At 43.3% G+C, this 24,718-nt stretch overlaps 1 pseudogene; it reads left to right on the top strand.

The window, feature by feature from the left end:
- The window catches only part of LOC143846517 (sulfite exporter TauE/SafE family protein 3-like), a 34,089-nt pseudogene that overhangs the window by 1,739 nt on the left and 7,632 nt on the right, over positions 1-24,718 (top strand).

Here is a 24,718-nt window from a genome sequence, read left to right as displayed (position 1 = left end):
AAGGGAAAAGGGTTTACAATTACCCGAAGTAGTACGTTATTACGTACCTCTCAATGTCGTTCGTTCTTTCCTTAAATCTGATTATGTTTCAATATCCCGATTTGACCAGGGCATAGACAACAAATAAGGGTGTTTTTAGAATTACCATTATCATGAAGTTTTCAAACATTTCTAAATCTATTTTTATCACAAAGTACGTCTTCTGCCGAGTCCATAGGGTACAAAAGCATCGAAAACGGATAAGAGATGAAGAAGTTATGATTTTTCAAAGTTTTACACATTTTCAGGGTTCGGAAGTCCAAAGGTTTCTTCGGAAGTCCGAAGGCCTCGGACCGATTCTACTGGCCTCTCTTCGGAAGTCCGAAGGTCGTACACTGGGTTTTTTTTTCAGAAAAAATCTAGATTCGTCCTGAAAACTTCAAAAGGCCATAACTTCTTCGTTTTAGCTCCGATTCGCGCGTGGTTGGACTCGTATCGACGAAAGGAATCCATCTAATCCAATTTCATGCTCCAGAAATCTTAGATTTATTTATCATAATTTAATCTAAGATTTTAGGGCATGAATCAACCCTCAATTCTTAAAGTTCCAAAACTCAATTCTTAGTTTATTAAGGATCTTTAAATTCATCCATAAATTCTTATACAATTTTTATGCGAAACCAACATAAATCTCACCTTGATTCATGGCTTCGACTCTGAAGTCACGATCTCCTGTGTCTTCTTTTCTTCTTTCTCTGATTTCTTTTTCTAAGGCTGAACAAAACGTTTAGGGTTTGTTTTAGCCTCAAAACGATATATTTATAGGCTTTATTAAGAAGTCCTAATCTGAGTCAAATTCAAACGGACAAAAATGCCCCTTTTTAATAAAGGGGGATGAAATTTTAATTGAGGGTATTTTTGGGTATTTACAGTAGGTGACCAAGGTGTACTATGAAAAGGATTTTGAACTTCAATCGGGGTGAGTAATAAGGGACTATACTGATGGGTTGTCCCAAACCCTTTTTTACAATATTATTTTGTTCACATGCTTTATTGTTTGAAAACCAATTCAAATTATTGATTATTGCACCCTATTGAATATTGAAAACCATCATTCCTTATAGATTGAGACTCTACACCCATTATAAACCTTTTTTAACCACATGCTATTGAATACCTAACCTTCTGAATATCGAATCAGTTTTTCTTAGGATGGTAGTTTATTTCTGAACCCTTAGTCAATGGGGAAATGCCTAATACCTTTGGCACTTAGATACCACTGGCCAGTGTAATTACTGTCATATAGTAGACAGATATCGAATCAATAAACATATCACTATCGATGTCTCAAGAAACTCCGACCTATCGAATTTGACACCCATATCGAATATTGAAATTGAATGATGCCTTATTTCTAAATTGATGCCATTTGAACTACCGATTACTGTTACCATTGAATGCCTTACCATATTTTTTATTACTTTTGCTTTTGATGCCATATCTGTTAGTGTAGTTTCTTATTACATCATATGAGCGCGTTTAGCTCACCCTTATTTAACAATTTCATATCCTGAGGCATGATTCCAGCTTGACGTTGGAGCAGCGAGGGAAGATTATCTGGACATTTCTTTATTTGCTTTCTTAGGTTATTAATGAGTATTAGAGACTTTAGACTCATTTACTTTATTTTCTTTAGCATGGTGATAAGAGAAATTGAATATGGATTGTAATTGATTTATTTATTTTGAGGTTGAATGGTTATTTGAATTTAGTTTGTTGAGCATGGTTTTGTTTATTGCTAGTTTTGCATGCTTGTGAAGGCAACTTTATAGGTATGTGGCACTGTCGCACCCCTAAGCCGTGTGATTGTAAATTAATATGTTTGTGAGTGGCTTCGGGCGTGACATGACTATCACTGAATCCATGGGGGGAATTCATGCAAGCAAGTGGTCAATGCAAATTGCAGCTTTTGGGCTCTTGTGTGGGACTCTAATTCTTCTATTGATAGAGTTGGTTATGACAGAAAGGCCCTTGGATCCAATGAATATTGAAACAACTGTTAAAAAAGAGATTGCCCACAAAGATTTCTTGGCTCAACTCCTTAATTTCTTTCACCAGAGTAGCGACCCTTCTCACCAACATGTTTATGTTTGCCCTCTCTCTCTCTCTCTCTCTCTCTCTCTCTCTCTCTCTCTCTCTCTCTCTCTCTCTCTCTCTCTCTCTCTCTCTTGTTGGGAAAGTTTCCTTATTTACCACCACCGTTGTGTGGTGTGGTGGGAAAGGCAGAGGCAAAAATAAGAAAGCCTCTAAATTGGGTTTTTAGGTTTTCTAAAAACCTAAGGCAAAAAGGCAATATAGAAAGAATGCTTTTTTAGATTTTATGGGAAAACCTAAGTCTAAGAGATAGAGTCAATTTTTTTTATCTTGTGTGTGGCAAGAGTGTTGGGGTGTGGCAGCTGCCTTAAGGGGGGAGAGAAAAAGAGAGAGAAAGAGAAGTAGAGGAAAATAGAGAAGGAAAAGAAGAGAAGGGTTTATTCTTTGGGTTTCTTCTTGGGCTCTTCTTGGGCTTTCTTCTCGGGTTGTCTCTTGGGATTTTCTCTTGTGAGTTTCTCTTGGGTTACTCTTTTACGGTCTTGGGTTTGAGAGTGCAAGGAAAGGGTTGCGGATTTGTGGGTTTGAGATTAATCCATTGTAATCCTTGTATATTGTTTTTTCTCATAGTGGAAGATCGTGTTTCTCGCCCGTGGAGTAGGCTTGGCCGAACCACGTAAAATCTCGGTGTTCATCTTGTGGCTTGTTTATTTTATCTTTTCCGTTTAATTTGTGCATGATCGGATCGGATTGCCCGAGGAATTTTTCTCAACAAGTGGTATCAGAGCTCAGGTGGAGCGATCGTCGAGGCCGGGTGGAGTGATCGTGGGTGTTGTGGTTGCATCGTGGTTTGAGTGATCTTTGAGAGTAGAAAGATTGTCCAGGAAAGATTCTCGTTCGAAGTGGAACGCTACACCGTGAAGTGTGGAATAATCTCAGATGGCGGTAAAATCAAGTTCTACTCAGTTCAACATCGACAGATTTGACAGAAATGAGAGTTTCACCCTATGGCAGATGAGGGTGAAGGACATCCTAGTTCAACAGGGCTTGGCTAAGGCGTTGGAAGGAAAGTATGGGAAGCCGGAGAAGATGACGGGTGCCGAGTGGGAAGACATCGAGTCGAAGGCGGTCAGCAGGATTCGACTATGTCTGGCAGATAGCATTATGTTTAACGTTATGGAAGAGGAAGACACGCCTAAATTATGGGAGAAGTTGGAAAGCTTTATATGTCAAAAAGCTTGGCCAACCGGTTGTATCTGAAGCGGCAACTTCTGGAACACATCACGGTGTTCAACGGGCTTGTGGATCAACTCCACAAGGTTGACGAAAAGTTGAAGAAAGAAGACAAGGCTCTTTTACTTCCTACTTCTCTTCCTGATTCGTATGACAACTTGGTGACGACTTTATTGTACGGTATGGATACAATAAAGTTAGAAGAAGTCACGGCGTCGCTCTTATCGAATGAGATGCAGAAGAAACCTGTTCTTGGTGGAAATGAAGAGCAAGGGTTGGTTGTTCATGGCGGGAATCAAAGAGGAAGGTCGTCTGACAGGGGATCAGGAAAAGGCAGGTCAAGATCCAGGGTCGGCGGAAAGGGTGTGCAGTGTTACCGTTGTAAGGAATATGGCCACATCAAGCAAGATTGTCCAAAGCGAGCTGATCAGGTGAACAATGGTGCTATGAATGCTGTGGCAACGGTAACGAATGAACAAAGCGAAGAGGTTGGAGACGTTCTCACAGTCTCTATAGGTAATCACACTTCTCCTCATGATGAGTGGATTTTAGATTCAGGGTGCTCTGTTCATATATGCTCCAGGAGGGAATATTTTGATACGTTCCAGGAAACAAGGGCAGGTGTAGTGTCCTTGGGTGACGGGTCTACTTGTGACGTCATGAGAGTTGGAACTGTGAAGATCAAAATGTTTGATGGAGTGGTTCGTACTTTGGGTGGTATGGTGTATGTCCCAAAGATGCGAAGGAATCTAGTGTCTCTTGGCCGGTTGGACTCCAGGGGTTGCAGGATTTCCGCTGCAAGTAGAGCCATGAAAATCACAAGCAGCTGTATGGTTCTGATGAAAGGAGAGAAGTGTGAGGAGTTATATCGTCTGGTCGGGGACACGGTGACTAGTGTTCCTAAGATCTCGATGGTTAGTTGGAAACGGAGTGGTAGTGCGTGCACGCGTAGAGTCTCTTTTGCAGTTGGTGCAGAGACAGGTTTCTAGGTTGCAGACGATGGTGAGAGGATGACAGTACCTGCGTTGGGGAGGATGCCCTCTCCAGAGTTGACTAGGTGAGTAAACGGGTTGGCAGCTACACATGTGCATTGGCCTTGTTGATCGAATCGGGAGGAGTCGAACCAAGGTGATTCGAGGGTGTGTAGCTGGCACTTCAAAAGGCCAATGGTGGTTTACGGCGATAGCGGACCGGTGGCAACATCAATGGAAAATCTTATTTCCCACCACCGTTGTGTGGTGTGGTGGGGTGGGAAAGACAGAGGCAAAAATAAGAAAGCCTCTAAATTGGGTTTTTAGGTTTTCTAAAAACCTAAGGCAAAAAGGCAATATAGAAAGAATGTTTTTTTAGGTTTTATGGGAAAACCTAAGTATAAGAGATAGAGTCAATTATTTTCTCTTGTGTGTGGCAAGAGAGTGTTGGGGTGTGTCGGCTGCCTCAAGGGGGCAGAGAGAAAGAGAAGTAGAGGAAAATAGAGAAGGAGAAGAAGAAAAGGGTTTATTCTTTGGGTTTCTTCTTGGGGTCTTCTTGGGATTTCTTTTCGGGTTGTCTCTTGGGAATTTCTCTTGTGAGTTTCTCTTGGGTTACTCTTGTACGGTCTTGGGTTTGAGAGTGAAAGGAATGGGTTGTGGGTTTGTGGGTTTGAGATTAATCCATTGTAATCCTTGTATATTGCTTTTTCTCGTAGTGGAAGATCGTGTTTCTCGCCTGTGGAGTAGGCTTGGCCGAACCACGTAAAATCTCGGTGTTCATCTTGTGGCTTGTTTATTTTATCTTTTCCGTTTAATTTGTGCACAATCCGATCGGATTGCCCGGCGGATTTTTCTCAACATCTCTCTCTCTCTCTCTCTCTCTCTCTCTCTGAAGTTGTTTGGATTTCAGAAATCGATGCATACTCTGAAGTTGATTATCATTTGTGTGACCAATTTCAGTTACATGTGTTTTAAATTTTTCTATGGGTTTATTGAATTTGATAGGAAATGAAGTTTGGATGGAAGGTGGTGATGGGTTCAATCATTGGTTTCTTTGGGCCAGCTCTGGGAAGCATTGGAGGTGTCGGCGGTGGCGGAATTTTCATCCCTATGCTTACTCTCATCATAGGCTTTGATGCAAAGTCTTCAACGGCCATATCCTGATATCCAAATGTAACAGTAACTTCTCTCACTCTCTCTCCATATGAAAATGCGACAATTCATCCAAGTAATTGAGCTCAATGGAGAAAAAGCTTCATTTGATAAATTTTAGGAGAATTTCTATGATTCTTGGATAAATTACAATGAACCTATAGAACACTCAAAAAGATAAACATAGAAAGATAATATTGATTGTGGAAAGAGATAAAGATACGAACATACTAATCTAACCTAATTGCTTATCTAATCAAGTTGCCTAATTTATTTAGGTTGCTTCATCTAACCAACTTCATTGAGGTCATATTGTGGTGCTTTAGAATTCGAGTTCGAATGAATCCTTTTTTATTTTTTCAGACTAGATAGTTCCATAAGTTATTGAGGTCTTATGGTGGTGTTTTAGAGTTCGAGGACGAATTATTCCTTTTTATTATTATTTTTCAGAACAGATAGTTACATGAGTTATTGAGGTCTTATGTTTTAGAATTCGAATTCGAATTAATCCTTTCAATTTTGTAAAATTTCTGCAGGTATGATCATGGGTGCGGCAGGATCAACAGTATACTACAATTTGATGCTTCGACACTCAACGTTGGATTTGCCAATACTCTATTACGACCTTGCTTTGTTCTTCCAACCCATGCTCATGCTGGGCATCAGCATTGGAGTTGCCTGTAATGTCATGTTTGCGGATTGGATGCTCAGTGTTCTGCTCATCATTCTCTTTCGGGGTATTACTATTAAGATTTCCATGAATGTTTAGTACCCTTAGCTCTAATAAAATCCTGATGTCGCCCCGGTTTCGTTGCTAAATTCCAGGTTTTAAAAAAAAATGATTTCCATGAGTGTCTTTTTTACCATCTCTGTAGATAGTATCAACGTTTGTTTATAGGTGTTCAAATGTCAAGGAGCATTGGTGATCCTCCCACTACCAAAAAGCTCAACTCTACTAATTTCGCTCAATTTAATATTGTCTCCCATCCGGAGATCAGTTTTTTCCTTGGGTGCTTGACCAAAGCTACCAAACTATCTTGGGATTATTTCTTTATCAGAAGCTCATATAGCACCATTTCCATCAACCTCTCTGTTTTGATCATCTTCTCTGTTGGAAGTTGCATTTTCTTAATTGGGGGTTGAGATTTTCTGCTTCTTTGCTCCTCCCTCACCAACCTTTCAGTCTTTCCATTTGAGGAATTATAGGTTGTTCAATGGAAATTTTGTGTCAGAAAAATATTACTATTTAATATTTTCTCTCAAATGCTCATTTTTCTTTCTTGGGAACTAGAAATAGCACAGTTTGACCATATTTTACATCAAGATCCAATTTTCTTTCATCTTCTCTGTTAGAACCCTGTTCACTTTCTTGGGCAATGGCAGTTTCATCCCCTTGTCATGATGTTTCTTTATCAGACTGATATCTACCTAAAGCTTATAATTCGTCTTCAATATTCGGATATCATTTGCTCTGTTGGATATTAGAATTTCCATCAATCTTATCTAACCAGAAGCTAATCTACTAACCTGTAGTACTTAATGATTGTAGGTACATCAACCAAGGCGTTTATTAAAGGCATAGAGACATGAAGAAAGAGACTATAATGAAGAAGGCAAGGTTCTTCACTTACTGTAATTGACTTCCTCCTACCATGTTCATACATCTTATTAATAGAGACCAACCATCTTTTCTTGAATTCCAGGAAGCAGCCAAGCTCTTAGAGCCAAGCTCTTGGAGCCATCCTCAGAGCTAAACGGTGTGTATAATATGAAAATCACTCACCCACATCTACACTTTCTTGTGAATACTGAAAGTAATCCAGACATGGTTTTAAATTTAGACCGAAATCCGAAATTTCGGATTTCGGTGGAGACCGACACCGAAATAACTGAAACCTGAAACGGTACTTTATTTCGGTCGAAATTTCGATTTTCCGAAATTTCACCCAAAAAACCTTTTTTTTTTTAATTAATTTAATATTTTACCAAAATTTCGGCCGAAATAACAGTAATTTCAGCTGAAATTTTATATTGAATAAAATAATCTTTTCATTGTTTCGAGGATTTCGGTTGAAATTTCAATTTTCATGGGGTCCGAAACTAGTACCGAAACCGAAATTTAAAACCTTGAATCCAGCATAGTCCAGAAATATGATTTTTTATACTTCTCTGAGAAAGATGGAATGAAATATGGCAAAAGTAGTGGACAGTGCCTTATGTTATTTTGAAATCCAAACACCTAACATTCCAAACTGGAAGAAACAGCCCAACAATTTACTTTCCCAAAATGGGCAGAATAAATGCTTTCGAATCTAAGAATTTTGGATTTTAGAGGAAAATGAAACAACCCTTTGCAGAATGATCCCCACATACACATGATATAAATTTTTTTTGCACGTGGGCGTTTTCTTTCGAGAGACTTCAAAGTTAACACTAGTGTAGGAAGAATGCCCACTAGACTTATCAAATTGACAATGCCCCCCTCAGGACAGTTCTTCACTAACTGCTTTAGGAATTATGGCAAATACACACTATCAATCTATTTGTTTATGATGTTTGGCATCTGCGGAGAAACCAATAGTATTTCATAGTTACCTATTGTAATTACCTTTTACATAATGGAGCACCACATGTCCTGCCAAAATAGTTGCTGGTTTATCATCCACAAAAAGTAAGTTGCATAAATTCCTATACTTAATAAAATTATGATGCAAGATGTAAACTCAAATCATCTAGCCTTGTTACGGATTACAGATAGTCCACAAATGGGGTACAAAAAGCTACCAAATGTTCCAAATGCTTACGCAGCAGCCAAATTCTCATCAGATGAAGAGGTAAACTAAGCATTCTGTCATTTCCACGGCTATTATCACCATCTCCACTACCACCGCTGCCATAACCATTCTCATAAAACACAATCATCATCATTATTATCATTCAGGTTTCACTCATGGAAAACATTTATTGGAAAGAGCTTACACTGCTTCTACTTGTGTGGGTGTTGTTCCTTGGAGTGCAGAGAGTTAAGGTGGGCTCTTATTCTCATTAAGATAGGCATTTATGCTCAATTTATTTCTTACTACTTGCTTATTTATATTTTTTCATGTTTTTATAATGAACATGTTGAGAAAATCCGCCGGGCAATCAGATCCGATCATGCACAAATTAACGGAAAAGATAAAAGTAATAAACAAACATGCCACAAGATGAACACTAAGATTTTCGTGGTTCGGCCAAGCCTACTCCACGGGCGAGAAACACGATCTTCCACTATGAGAAACACAGTATACAAGGATTACAATGGATTTAAACAAAAACCCAAAACCTGCAACCCTTTCCTTGCTTCTCAAACCCTAGACCGTACTCAAGAGTAACAAGAGAAACCCACAAGAGAAAACCCAAAAGAAAAAGAACCCCAAGAGAAAGCTCCAAAGGAATCCAAGAAAAAACCCACTATTCTCTCTCTCTCTCTCTCTCTCTCTCTCTCTCTCTCTCTCTCTCTCTCTCTCTCTCTCTCTCTCTCTCTTCTACTTTGTTTTAAAAGGAAGAAGAGGATCTCATATATTTTAGGGTTTGAGAGTTAATTTTGAAAAGAGAAGGTAGTGGTCTGGTTTTAGGGTTTGGAAAATTCATTCGAGGAGTAAGAAGGAGAAGAAAGATAAAGTAATGCAGTAAAATGTTCGAATTTACCAGACGGATACGGATAATATCCGAATTCGAATAAGATCTGTCGGAATCGAATTCGATAATAGATATTAAATATCCGTCGAATTCAAATCCGAGTCTGAATTCGAATAGTGTATACTGTAATCGAATTCGGATATAGTCAAATCTGCTTCGAATTCGATCCGTTTACACCCCTAACTGCAACCCCTTGAGTCCAACCGGCCAAGAGATATTAGATTCTTCCGTATCTTTGGGACATACGCCACACCACCCAAAGTACGAACCACTCCATCAAACATCTTGACCTTCACCGTCCCAACTCCCGTGACGTCACAAGTAGACCCCACCCAAGGACACTACACCAGCCCTTGTCTCCTGGAACGTATCAAAATATTCCCTCCTGGAGCATACATGAACAGAGCACCATGAATCTAAAATCCACACATCATGAGGATAAATGTGATTATCTGTGGAGACTGTTAGAACGTCTCCAAACTCTTTGCTCTGTTCATCCGTTATCACCGCCACAGTATTCGTAGAACCATTGTCCACCTGGTCAGCTCGCTTTGGACAATCCCGCTTGATATGACATTTTCTTCTTTCTTCAACTTTTCGTCAACCTTGTGGAGTTGATCCACAAGCCCGTTGAACACCGTGATGTGTTCCAGAAGATCTCCACCTTCCTGCATCTTTAGCTCGTATAATTGTTGCTTCAGATACAACCGGATGGCCAAGCTTTTTGATATATAAAGCTTTTCCAACTTCTCCCATAATTTAGGCGTGTCTTCCTCTTCCATAATGTTAAACATAACGCTATCTGCCAGACATAGTCGAATCGTGCTTACCACCTTCGACTCGATGTCTTCCCACTCGGCACCTGTCATCTTCTCCAGCTTCCCATCATTTCCCTTCAACGCCTTAGCCAAGCCCTGTTGAACTAGGATGTTCTTCACCCTCATCTGCCATAGGGTGAAACTCCCCTTTCCGTCAAATCTGTCGATGTTGAACTGAGTAGAACTTGATTTTACTGCCATCTCAGATTACTCCGCACTTCACGGTGTAGCGCTCCACCTCGAACGGGAATCTTTCCTGGACAATCTTTCTACTCCCAAAGATCACTCAAACCGCGATCCAACCACAACACCCACAATCACTCCACCCGGCCTTGACGATCGCTCCACCTGAGCTCTGATACCACTTATTGAGAAAATCCACCGGGCAATCCAATCCGATCATGCATAAATTAACGAAAAAGCTAAAAGTAATAAACAAACATGCCACAAGATGAACACCAAGATTTTACATGGTTCGGCCAAGCCTACTCCACGGGCGAGAAACACGATCTTCCACTATGAGAAACGCAATACACAAGGATTACAATTGATTTAAACCAAAACCCAAAACCCTTTAGTTTCTTTTCAAACCCAAGACCGTACCCAAGACATGGTTCAAACACGATCTTCCACTATGAGAAACGCAATACACAAGGATTACAATGGATTTAAACCAAAACCCAAAACCCTTTAGTTTCTTTTCAAACCCAAGACCGTACCCAAGAGTAACCCAAGAGAAACCCACATGAGAAAACCCAAAAAGAAAAAGAACCCCAAGAGAAAGCTCCAAAGGAATCCAAGAAAAAACCCACTTTTTTTCTTCTCCTTCTCTCCCTCTCTCTTTCTTTCTCTCTCTCTCTCTCTCACTCTTGCACGTTCTCACTTTTCAAGAGAGAATGCCAACTCTGTTTTTATATTTAGGCTTTTTCCAAAACCTAAATAGAAAGACTTTTTATTTTGCCTTTTGCCTTTCCCACCACACCACACAACGGTGGTGGGAAATAAGGCAACTTTCCTAACAGAACATAATAATCTCTTTGTTCCAATACATATGCAGACATATGCTAGAACCTGCTCTGTTGAATACTGGGTTCTGAACTCACTACAGGTGAAGTCCCCAACTGAAGTATCATTATTTATTTTAGAAATTTACCAAAATTCCCACACTTACCCTTTAGTTTGACCCAAGCTTTGACAAAGTTAAGTCAATCCAATGAGTTTCGAAGTTATTCAATTGGACTTTTGAACACTATTATACTCCCTTCCAACTTCCAACCATCAGTAGTAAACTAAACAAAAAGTCAGTCACAACTAATCTTCATCAGTAGAAGAAGTGTATGAGCACAGTATTGTCTTTACTTGCAATAGCATGTAAGAGACAACATAGTCCTTTTTGAGACAGGGGGAGGTTGATTATTATTTTGATATTACTAACATGAAATAATTTGCGATCAGTATCTGCTTCATTTTCCAAAAAATTGTGGTCTTAACAGTTTACATCTTCTTCAGGTACCTATTGCTGTTTCCGGGACACTCTATGAAACAATCAGCTTATACACAGGAAAGAGGGTGATTGCATCCAAAGGAGGACAAGAAATGACGAAGGAAATGCACCATATTTTTCTCTACTGTTTTTGTGGGATATTGGCTGGTATGGTTGGTGGTCAGCTCGGGCTTGGAGGAGGCTTCATCTTGGAACCCCTCTTCCTGTAACTAGGAGTTCCTCCACACGTATCCCCCCCCCCCCTCCCGATGATGCCAAAACCCGGATCTGGGCCTCGGACGAGCGCTATCGGCAAAACCAGCAGCTTAGGTTGGTAGAGCTCCTATTCATGGGTGCCTGCACTCATAGAAAACAATGTTAGAAGGGCCCCGGAGTGAGGACTCGGGGCCACCCTCCGACGGTCAAGTCAGGTATCGGTATCACAGATATCTAAGCAAGACTAATATAGATAAACATGCTTACGGGGGGAAGAAGAGTGTCCACTTACCATTGAGCAAGGGGGTGCCTTTTATAGGCTTAGAGTTCTTACACCATGTTTTGGTGTATAAGCCATGTGTCCTAGTGCATGGCAAGTTTTTAGCATGTTTGCCACTTGTCGTAGTGCTTGCCATGCATTAGCATGTATGCCATGTGTCTAAAGTAAAAGGGGAATTTATTTAGTTTTCCCCCAACACTTGTCTTCATACTTTTCTTGATTATAATTAGATTCCTTTGGTATAAGGGTGACACATGGCGGGCTATAACGGTCCTACCGTATTTTCACCCTATCATAAATGGACCAAGGGAGTAAGTTCCTTTGTCCGGTCAAAGAATTTAGTGACGAGGGTATTAATGGGAATCTGGGAAGGCGAAGGGGTGTGCTGTTACATTCGGCAGTTCTTTCTCGAGGGGCCTTTTCTCCATCTAAGTGGAATAACCGTAGGGTGACAAGACCCTTGTCCTGAGGTCCGAGCCTTTTTTGCTCGACCGGGCTCTTTTTCCATCTAAGTGGAATGGTAGTAGTAAGGCCGGACCCTTTTGCTCGGTTCCGAGCCTTTTCCCACTGTACTTGGCATTTTCCATCTGGTGGAATTGTAGTGGCCCTGCCGGACCCTTTGTGCTGGGTTCTGAGCCTTTCCCACCGTACTTGGTATTTTCCATCTGGTGGAATTGTAGTGGTAATGCCGGGCCCTTGTGCTTGGTTCCGAGCCTTTCCCACCGTACTTGGTATTTTCCATCTGGTGGAATTGTAGTAGTGATGCCGGACCCTTGTGCTGGGTTTGTAATAACTCTTCGCACTCTTTCTTTTTCCTCCTCTCTTTTTTTTTGTTGTGAGGACCTGGAAAGGAAGGCTCGCTTGCTTCCTGCATATTTTATGTGACACTGTATAGGGTGGTTGAGCCCTTTTGCAGGTTTCTTCTTGATGGAATGTTGTTGATTTCTAATTTCGTCGCCAAGAATACCTCTATTGCGCCCTCGCGGGGCGTCACTTCAGGGTATCTTGTTTGTGGAAGGGTCATCTTCCTCTCGAGTGATCAGCTCGGAGTTGATGGGCCCTGCCTGCCCTTTTAAAAATGACAGGTCTTTTTTCATGGGGAGCGTTTTAGGGTATTCTCGGGGGGATCAACCCAGATGTTACCTCTGTCCCACTCCCTGTTTTCTTTCGGTCCCTTCCTTTTTACTGATAAAACTTTCGGCGGCTGTCCATGTTCCAGCTTCGAGGGACTGGGGTTCCGTTGATGTCGTGCCTCGGTATCTCCAACCATATAAGGTGGGATCCGGGTTCAGTTGATGTTGTACCTCGGTATCTCCGACCGCATAAGGTGGGATCCGGGTTCCGTTAATGTCGTGCCTCGATATCTCCAACCATATAAGGTGGGATTCGGGTTCAATTGATGTCGTGCCTAGGTATCTCCGACCGCATAAGGTGGGATCCGGGTTCCGTTGATGTCGTGCATCGGTATCTCCAACCGCATAAGGTGGGATCCGGGTTCCGTTGACGTCGTGCCTCGGTATCTCCAACCATATAAGGTGGGATCCGGGCTCCGTTGATGTCGTGCCTTGGTATCTCCGACCGCATAACATGAGATCCGGGCTCCGTTGATGTCATTCCCTGGTATCTCCGACCGTATAAGGTAGGATCCGGGTTCTGTTGATGTCGTGCCTCGGTATCTCCAACCGCATAAGGTGGGATCCGGGTTCCATCGATGTCGTGCCTCGGTATCTCCGACTGCATATGGTGAGATCCGGGCTCCGTTGATGTCATGCCTCAATATCTCTAACCATATAAGGTGGGATCCGGGTTCAGTTGATGTTGTGCCTCGGTATCTCCGACCGCATAAGGTGGGATCCGGGTTCCGTTGATGTCGTGCCTCGATATCTCCAACCATATAAGGTGGGATTCGAGTTCAATTGATGTCGTGCTAGGTATCTCCGACCGCATAAGGTGGGATCCGGGTTCCGTTGATGTCGTGCCTCGGTATCTCCAACCGCATAAGGTGGGATCCGGATTCTGTTGAAGTCATGCCTCGGTATCTCCAACCATATAAGGTGGGATCCGGGCTCCGTTGGTGTCGTGCCTCGGTATCTCCGACCGCATAAGGTGAGATCCGGGCTCCGTTGATGTCGTGCCCTGGTATCTCTGACCGTATAAGGTGGGATCCGGGTTCTGTTGATGCCATGCCTCGCTATCTCCAACCGCATAAGATGGGATCCGGGTTCTGTCGATGTCGTGCCTCGGTATCTCTGACCGCATAAGGTGAGATCCGGGCTCCGTTGATGTCGTGCCCTGGTATTTCCGACCGTATAAGGTGGGATCCGGGTTCTGTTGATGTCGTGCCTCGGTATCTCCAACCGCATAAGGTGAGATCCGGGCTCCGTTGATGTCATGCCCTGGTATCTCCGACCGTATAAGGTGGGATCTGGGTTCTGTTGATGTCGTGCCTCGGTATCTCCAACCGCATAAGGTAGGATCCGGGTTCCGTCGATGTCGTGCCTTGGAGGGGTCTTTTTGGCGATGCTTAGCCTCGGAGAGGGCTTTTGATCTCGGCCTCGGACCCTGCAGGAACTTTTAGGCTTGGCCTAGAGGAAGAACTTCAACACAAATATTAATCGTGCAAATGGCATTTCAAAAGCAAACATAGAATTTCAACAAGATAAAACTACAACCAAGATATTTTGAGGAGAACACAGCTCTACGCATGGTTTAGAAACCTGAATAGTGATTATTTACTTGACGACTAGAAATACTTTGTTGTTTACCATGACTTTAACCGCCGATGGTTAGTATGTAGCATTTCCGTATAAGCGCCCATTAAATGAATGGCCCGGATTTTTCAAGTCATTCAAATAACTCATAAGAATTTGAGTATTAATTATTATTTTGAGTGGTGAGTCTTGGAACTTGTTCCAAGGTTTTAAAGCTTTCAGGGGACGCATCATTTTCTTATGGAGCTAGCCGCGAACATATCATGGCTGGAGTTTTGGGAATGTCAGCCAATGAGAGTTCTTCAAAATCTTAATTTAAAGGAGCCTTTCAGTTTGGCCTTAGAAGGGCTCTTTAGCTCGGACCGTGGCAGAGCTTCGACTCAGAAGGGAGGCCGAGCCTAAATAGATGGAGGTGAAATGGGTAATCTTGGCCCCCACTATTCTTCTCTTGTTTTTATTCTTTACTTTTAAATATTGTTACCTGTCTTCCCATACTGATGCAGCTGATGGCTGACAAAGTAAGTCCCTAATAATCTGGAACTTCGGCTTTAGCTTGGAGTAGGGCCCAAGCTATGGAATTCTGGAGTCTGTCCGGCGACTTCGCTAATGATGAAGATAGCCGAATGGAGGTCCGGAAGATTTAATAGGGCATTGGTGCCGATCTTGCCGGCAAAACCAAGGTCTCTCAACTGGAGACTGGTGCCGCTATTGCTGAAGCAGAGGACCCCACCCTCATGGTGTTTCCGACGCAAGATGCAAAATTTGTGATGGGGATGAATGAATCCTACAAGATCATGCCTTGGTGACATTCACAAGTACGAGGAGGATTCGGTCTTAGGACCGAGCTTGAGGGTCGGGCCTGATTATTGCGGTGATGGTCGAACTTGGAGGTGACACCACGCTCGGCCGGAGTTGGGAAAATCTTCTCTGCTTAGGCTCGGTGGAGCTTTCTAGCTTGGCCAAGGAGGGGCTTCTTTGCTTGGCGGGGCTTTGTGTACTCCTCTGGTTGGATGTCTGACCTCAAACGATAATGAGATCAATCAGATGACTCGAGGATAACGGCTCTAGATACCATGAACATGGTCCACTTATGCAGCAGCTTCCTCTGATGTAGGATTGGAAAAGACCGGGTAGAAGAAGCGGCTCTCTGTCAAATTTTATTTCTCAAGGACCCAATAGATCCTCCATTCCACGTATCTTAGTTTCCTTTTCATATGCAATAACAAGTTCCTTTCTCTCTGGTGACAAGTCTTTATAAAGGATCGTTATTTGTTATGTGGGTGTCTCTACTGAAATCACAAGGTGCTGCTATCAAAAATAGAAGTTGTGATATGCCCTGATCTTTGAGCACTTCCCAAGGCAGAATAGCCACCTTTCTTACCTTCAAGACTGCATTGGGTGGGGCCCACCATCTCCGGCCATGTGCCGGTGCTATTTTTAAAATCCAAAAGATCCAAAACACTGGCCCATTTAAGGAATGGTTTGGATCAATTTAAGATGCTGCCCACTTTTTGTAGCATGCTTGCCATGGATAGAAAGAGAGATTAAATATAATAAACAATTCAACTTTGGGTTCCAAGTGTAATCCTTCATAGTAGGGGCCTTCATGAGTTCACGTCTTTCTTTCTCGAGAGAAGAAATTCGTGGCGCTCTTTTTGATCATTTGTATGTGCAGTCAAAGATCTTATACGGTGGTGTAAGAATAATAACTAAGACCATCGGTTTTGCTTTTACCTTTCTTAGTCTATTTGTAAAAAATCTCAGACAATGGCTTCAGAGTTTTAAGACCTACCTTTTCTAATAAATGGTATTATATTAGACACTTTCCCACTCCTGCTTCTTTTCCAAAAGAATAAATAAAAGGTGCTTCGGCCCTCCCTCATCCCAATGTATGATAAGACAAGGGTCCTTGTTTTTCCTCCTTTAACACGCAAAAGCAAAGAGACACAAACAAACGGAGAGAGTTTTAGAGATGACCTTTGGCGAAGTCTATCGGCCGATGGTTTTGGGTTGCCAGTGGAGACAAATATCTCCGACGCATTGATTGTAGCTCCGTTCATGTTCGGGTCAAACCCTCCGGGCTTGTGTACAACTCACCTAATCTTCATGCCCACTATGTTGTCCTACGCCTCGGTATCTTTGAGAAGTCCAACATCTACATCCGACTCAGTGTGGAGCGGAGCACATAGATGGTGCAGGACGAGTCCGTACGCTTCAGGATCTCTACTTGGCGGAAGATATGACAGCGGGCAGAGTTTTTGCCATCGCCATGAATGATTTTGATATCGGAGGTGGAGGTGGCCGGTGGCTATGAAGGTGGAAGGATGAGAGTGAAGGCCGGATTTGCGTGGGGCGGCCGTAGTAGATCCTTCCCCAAACCCTCTTCTCCCTTTTTCTACCTCAACAAAAATCTCCCGCTTCCATTATGGGTTCTGTTACTCAACAAAACCATTCACACAACAGGGGAGGTCGTCGATCTGACTTGTCGGTTGAGTAAGGCGACGTGATCCTCGGATTTAGCTTCTTTGCTCGGATGATCCTCGGATTTTGGGTTGAACCTTGCTTCTTGCCCCCCTCAGGTGCGCTCTAATGTCATGCTCAGATTTTTTTCTTTCGGGTCCCACGGATGGCGCCAATCTGATGATGCCAAAATCCGGATCTGGGCGTCGGACGAGCGCTATCGGCAAAACCAGCAGCTTAGGTTGGTAGAGCACCTATTCATGGGTGCCTGCGCTCATAGAAAACAACGTTAGAAGGGCCCCGGAGTGGGGACTCGGAGCCACCCTCCGACACTAGAGTCAGGTATCGGTATCACAGATATCTAAGCAAGCCTAATAGAAAAAAACATGCTTATGGGGGGAAGAAGAGTGTCCCGTTACCATTGAGCAAGGGGGTGCCTTTTATAGGCTTAGAGTTCTTACACCATGTTTTGGTGTATAAGCCATGTGTCCTTGTGCATGGCAAGTTTTTAGCATGTTTGCCACTTGTCGTAGTGCTTGCCATGCATTAGCATCTATGCCATGTGTCTAAATTAAAAGGGAAATTTATTTAGTTTTCCCCCAACACTTGTCTTTATACTTTTCTTGATCATAATTAGATTCCTTTGGTATAAGGGTGACACGTGGCGGGCTCTAACGGTCCTACCGTATTTTCTCCCTGTCATAATACCCCCTACTCCTTTGGTCCATTACGGGAGGAAGTTCCTTTGTCCGGTCAAAGAATTTAGTGACGAGGGTATTAATGGGAATCTGGGAAGGCGAAGGGGTGTGCTGCTACATTTGGCAGTTCTTTCTCAAGGGGCCTTTTATCCATCTAAGTGGAATAACCGTAGGGTGACCAGACCCTTGTCCTGAGGTCCGAGCTTTTTGTGCTCGACCGGGCTCTTTTTCCATCTAAGTGGAATGGTAGTAGTAAGGCCGGACCCTTTTGCTGGGTTCCGAGCCTTTTCCCACTGTACTTGGCATTTTCCATCTGGTGGAATTGTAGTGGCCCTGCCGGACCCTTTTGCTGGGTTCTGAGCCTTTCCCACCGTACTTGGTATTTTCCATCTGGTCGAATTGTAGTGGTAATGCCGGGCCCTTGTGCTAGGTTCCAAGCCTTTCCCACCGTACTTGGTATTTTCCATCTGGTGGAATTGTAGTAGTGATGCGGGACCCTTGTGCTGGGTTTGTAATAACTCTTCGAACTCTCTTTCTTGTTCCTCCTCTCTTCTTCTTTTTTGTTGTGAGGACCTGGAAAGGAAGGCTCGCTTGGTTCCTGCATATTTTATGTGACACTGAATAGGGTGGTTGAGCCCTTTTGCAGGTTTCTTCTTGATGGAATGTTGTTGATTTCTAATTTCGTCGGCAAGAATACCTCCATTGCGCCCTCGTGGGGCGTCACTTCAGGGTATCTTGTTTGTGGAAGGGTCATCTCCTCTCGAGTAATCAGCTCAGAGTTGATGGGCCCTGCCTGCCCTTTTAAAAATGATAGGTCTTTTTTCATGGGGAGCGTTTTAGGGTATTCTCGGGGGGATCAACCCAGATGTTACCTCTGTCCCACTCCCTGTTTTCTCTCTGTCCCTTCCTTTTTACTGATAAAACTTTCGGCGGCTGTCCATGTTTCAGCTTCGAGGGAGTTAGGTTCCGTTGATGTCGTGCCTCGGTATCTCCAACCATATAAGGTGGGATCCGGGTTCAGTTGATGTTGTGCCTTGGTATCTCCGACCGCATAAGGTGGGATTCGGGTTCCGTTGAAGTCGTGCCTCGATATCTCCAACCATATAAGGTGGGATTCGGGTTGAATTGATGTCGTGCCTAGGTATCTCCGACCGCATAAGGTGGGATCCGGGTTCCGTTGACGTCGTGCCTCGGTATCTCCTACCATATAAGGTGGGATCTAGGCTCCGTTGATGTCGTGCCTTAGTATCTCTGACCGCATAAGGTGAGATGCGGGCTCCGTTGATGTCGTGCCCTGGTATCTCCGACCGTATAAGGTGGGATCCGGGTTCTTTTGATGTCGTGCCTCGGTATCTCCAACCGCATAAGGTGGGATCCGGGTTCCGTCGATGTCGTGCCTCGGTATCTCCGACCGCATAAGGTGAGATCCGGGCTCCGTTGATGTCGTGGCTCGGTATCTCCAACCATATAAGGTGAGATCCGAGTTCAGTTGATGTTGTGTCTCGGTATCTCCGACCGCATAAGGTGGGATCCGGGTTCCATTGATGTCGTGCCTCGATATCTCCAATCATATAAGGTGGGATTCGGGTTCAATTGATGTCGTGCCTAGGTATCTCCGACCGCATAAGATGGGATCCGGGTTCCGTTGATGTCGTGCCTCAGTATCTCCCACCGCATAAGGTGGGATCCGGGTTCTGTTGACATCGTGCCTCGGTATGTCCAACCATATAAGGTGGGATCCGAGCTCTGTTGATGTCGTCCCTCGGTATCTCTGACCGCATAAGGTGAGATCCGGGCTCCGTTGATGTCGTGCCCTGGTATCTCCCACCGTATAAGGTGGGATCCGGGTTCGGTTGATGTCATGCCTTGGTATCTCCAACCGGGATCCCACCTTATATGGTGGGAGATACCGAGGAACGACGTCAACAGAACCCGGATCCTACCTTATGCGGTTGGAGATACCGAGGCACGACATCAACGGAAAAGGAGCCCGGATCCCACCTTATATGGTTGGACATACCGAGGCACGACGTCAACAGAACCCAGATCCCACCTTATGCGGTTGGAGATACCGATGCACGACATCAACGGAACCTGGATCCCACCTTATGTGGTCGGAGATACCAAGGCACGACATCAATTGAACCCGAATCCCACCTTATATGGTTGGAGATATCGAGGCACGACATCAACAGAACCCGAATCCCACCTTATACGGTCGGGGATACCGAGGCACAACATCAACTGAACCCGGATCCCACCTTATATGGTTGGAGATATCGAGGCACGACATCAACGGAGCCCGGATCTCACCTTAAGCGATCGGAGATACCGAGGCAAGACATCGGTGGAACCCGGATCCCACCTTATACAGTCGGAGATACCAGGGCACGACATCAACGGAGCCCGGATCTCACCTTATGCGGTCGGAGATACTAAGGCACGACATCAACGGAGCCCGGATCCCACCTTATATGCTTGGAGATACCGAGGAACGACGTCATTGGAACCCGGATCCCACCTTATGTGGTTGGAGATACCGAGGCACGACATCAACGGAATCCGGATCCCACCTTATGCGGTCGGAGATACCTAAGCACGACATCAATTGAACCCAAATCCCACCTTATATGGTAGGAGATATCGAGGCACGACATCAACGGAACCCGGATCCCACCTTATGCGGCCGGAGATACCGAGGCACAACCTCAACTGAACCCGGATCCCACCTTATATGGTTGAAGATATCGAGGCACGACATCAACTGAACCCGGATCCCACCTTATATGGTTGGAGATATCGAGGCACGACATCAACGGGACCCCAGTCCCTCGAAGCTGGAACATGGACAACCGCCGAAAGTTTTATCTGTAAAAAGGAGGGGACCGAAAGAAAACAGGGAGTGGGACAGAGGTAACATCTGGGTTGATCTCCCCGAGAATACCCTAAAACGCTCCCCATGAAAAAAGACCTGTCCTTTTTAAAAGGGCAGGCAGGGCCCATCAAGTCCAAGCTGATCACTCGAGAGGAAGATGACCCTTCCACAAACAAGATACCCTGAAGTGACGCCCCGCGAGGGCGCAATAGAGGTATTCCTGCCGACGAAATTAGAAATCAACATTCCATCAAGAAGAAACCTGCAAAATGGCTCAACCACCCTATACAGTGTCACATAAAATATGCAGGAAGCAAGCGAACCTTCCTTTCCAGGTCCTCACAACAACAACAAAAAAGAGAGGAGGAAAAAGAAAGAGAGTTCGAAGAGTTATTACAAACCCAGCACAAGGGTCCGGCATCACTACTACAATTCCACCAGATGGAAAATATCAAGTACGGTGGGAAAGGCTCGGAACCAAGCACAAGGGCCCGGCATTACCACTACAATTCCACCAGATGAAAAATACCAAGTACGTTAGGAAAGGCTCAGAACCTAGCACAAGGGTCCGGCAGGGCAACTACAATTCCACCAGATGGAAAATGCCAAGTACGGTGAGAAAAGGTTCAGAACCCAGCAAAAGGGTCCGGCCTTACTACTACCATTCCACTTAGATGGAAAAAGAGCCTGGTCGAGCAAAAAAGGCTCGGACCTCAGGACAAGGGTCTGGTCACCCTACGGTTATTCCACTTAGATGGAGAAAAGGCCCCTCGAGAAAGAACTGCCGAATGTAGCAGCACGCCCCTTCGCCTTCCCAGATTTCCATTAATACCGTCGTCACTAAATGCTTTGACCGGACAAAGGAACTTACTCCCTTGGTCCATTTAATGGACCAAGGGAGTAGGGGGTATTATGATAGGGAGAAAATACGGTAGGACCCTTAGAGCCCGCCACGTGTCACCCTTATACCAAAGGAATCTAATTATGATCAAGAAAAGTATAAAGACAAGTGTTGGGGGAAAACTAAATAGATTCCCCTTTTACTTTAGACACATGGCATAGATGCTAATGCATGGCAAGCACTACGACAAGTGGCAAATATGTTAAAAACTTGCCATGCACAAGGACACATGGCTTATACACCAAAACATGGTGTAAGAACTCTAAGCCTATAAAAGGCACCCCCTTGCTCAATGGTAAGGGGACACTCTTCTTCCCCCCATAAGCATGTTTTTCTCTATTAGTCTTGCTTAGATATTTGTGATACCGATACCTGACTTGAGCGTCGGAGGGTGCCCCCGAGTCCCCACTCTGGGGCCCTTCTAACGTTGTTTTCTATGAGCGCAGGCTCCCATGAATAGGAGCTCTACCAACCTAAGCTGCAGGTTTTGCCGATAGCGCTCGTCCGACGCCCAGATCCGGATTTTGGCATCATCACCTCCCTCTTATACCATGTTGCTAAAGACATTCCATGTGAAGGTGTGGTCAAAACAAACTTAAAATTGATGTAGAACAGTGTTGGTTTTTTGTATTCTCAACAAAAAGCTCAAGAAACACAATGTTTCCAAGGGTACTCTTGAGACTAAAATCTGGACAGCACTATAAGAAAACTTAGGTGAACTCCAGCCATCTTTTTGAAAATACAAAGAGATATTTTTTTGAAAAGCGACAAAGATATATTTATATTCATACGAAAATTACATAACAGAGGGACCAAGGGTCCCCATATAACTACATCGTATAATAGCCTGGGAGATAGCTCCAGGCCCTGAACAAAACAGGGTTCAGAAAAATTGTTCTCTCTTTCCCATACCCTTTAGATTTGTAACATTAAAGCTGTAGTTCCCATCTTTACGGTCTTCCTAAGAAATCCTTCCTAAATAAAATTACTTTACCAAAATTATGTGCGATCTTCCCTGAAGATCTTGAAAACAGAATGGAGCTTTCCCCCACCGCGATAGGTTTTTCTCGATGACCTTGATGATAATCTGCCAAAAGCATAATTGTATAGTTTTGCCGTCCATAGAGGCACAGAGATAGCCATAATGGTGAGAAAAGGCCTGAAATGATCTGAAAGTAGCATTTGAGGTTTTTTTTAAGATAACAGTTTCATTAAAGCTATAAGCATATTACAACACTGGGGACGAGGCATCCCACTGAGTGCAAGACTCATACAGCGAAGACCCAAACACCCTCCAACCTTCACCCCTTTTCACTTACAAGAAATAATTATCTCATCTACCAACCTCCTCTCTTCAAATACAGCTCAATCTGTTCTGAATACATTTCGATAGGCTAGAACCACACTAATAAAACCAGAAGACTCACTCCCTATAGGCTGTTCCAAATTCAGAGGCAGCCAAGATTGTTAGAATATGTGAGGTCCAACGGTTGGATTGGGTTAAGATCTCACCGCAGGATCATCTTGGAAGTAGATTGGGCAAGTAGGTTAGATGGGGTAACCTAGTTAGATTAGGCAACGAGATTGGATTAGAATAGTCTCTTTCCATAGTTATCAAGATTTGATTCTATGTATATCACCTAAGTGCTCTATATAAGCACTGTTATTCTCTATCATTGCATCTAAGAATTGTTAGTATTTTAAGACTAAAATTAAAAAGTCTTTTGCTTTTGGAAAGATTCCCTTTAATTTTGAAACTTCCCACCCAAAATTTGAAGTTTTCAAATTGATTTTCACCTTTGTACTTTTCCCACTTAAAATTTTGAAACCCTTGTAGTGTGCTCTCTTTTCTACTTGAAAAGATAGTCCAAGGTGGGAAAGTAAGAAAGATTTCTACATGCATATAAGAGGGATTGTTGAGCAAAGGCTTGAGCCTTCCAAGGGCATTCAATTTGGTTGCCTTGGGAATTTTACCAAAAGAACCAAGAACAAATTAAAAAAACACACATGCACGCGCGCGCCGAGCCCGACCTAGCCGGGGTGGGTGTGGGTTGGGTTGGGTTTGGGTTTGGGTTTTTCCCTAAACGAGATTATTTTTTTTAATCACCAAGAGTTGTGTTTATTTTAAACACCAAGAGTCATGTTTATTTTAAACCCAATCATGTGTTTTCTGTCTTAATCCCAAAGGTCACGTCCATTTAATTCTCCCTAAATCTGACCGTTAGATACATCCTTAATAACGTTTAAAAACGTACTTTGATGTGTCCATACATTTTAAAAACAGATACTCTCCAACATTTTCAAAGACAGCTTTTTCTGTTTTGTTGCACTCTTCTGTCTGTGATAAAACAGTGCTTTACTTTCTCTCTGTTGACAGAACTGAGTTTCTCTCTATATTTCATAGTGTTCTGTTGTTTTATTTCTTCTCTGTTTTATTCCATTTTCTGGGCATTCGGAGTATTCGTTGTTTGGTTAAGATATGTCTGATCGTGCACTTCAGATAGATAGTGATGGTGCGTCGGGCTGTTGTACCTGGGGGTGATTGCGTTTGGATCTGTTGCACCGGAGGTTTTTCCGCAGAGGCGCAAAATCACCTTAAAGAGAGTGACCTAGTCCGTGCCTCATCTCGCCGCATTGAAGAGGTTTCATCTAATCATTTATTTCTGTTTTTTTAGAAAATTCAGAAATCAAGTACGCCATAATTTTATATTTAGAAAAAAATTTCACAACAAGAATTAGTAGAAAATCCTAATTTTATTATAGACTGCCTGAACCTTGATTCGCACCTTGGTTTTGCTCTATGAGATCTGGAATAACAGTCCAACCGAATGGTGGCTCTAGCTGAAGCGACAATAGCATTTGAGAAATGAATGATCGGAAAAATGAATCTATTGAATTTCTTCTTACAAATCTGCCATTGTTCCAGTAACCTTTGAATTTGGTTTGAGAAACTAAGGCCATGTTCGTTTGAGATTGTGACAACCAATTGTAAGCCCCAAACTTATTATCGGAGTTAAATTTCAATGTAATTTTGAGTCCAATAATAGGTTTTTGGCTCACAATCGGTTGTCACAATCTGAAATGAACAGGCCTTAAAATGTATTAGTTAATCCACCAAAAACCAAGAAGAAATAAATCTTTTTTTCCATGACCTGAAAGATTTAGCGTT

This window comes from Tasmannia lanceolata, unplaced genomic scaffold (genome assembly GCF_043159265.1).
Source record: "Tasmannia lanceolata isolate RefF3 unplaced genomic scaffold, GAP_Taslan_0.1 ptg000015l, whole genome shotgun sequence".
NCBI lineage: Eukaryota > Viridiplantae > Streptophyta > Magnoliopsida > Canellales > Winteraceae > Tasmannia > Tasmannia lanceolata.
Note: the sequence above shows the minus strand (reverse complement) of the source record. Positions and strands in the feature narration are given on the sequence as shown.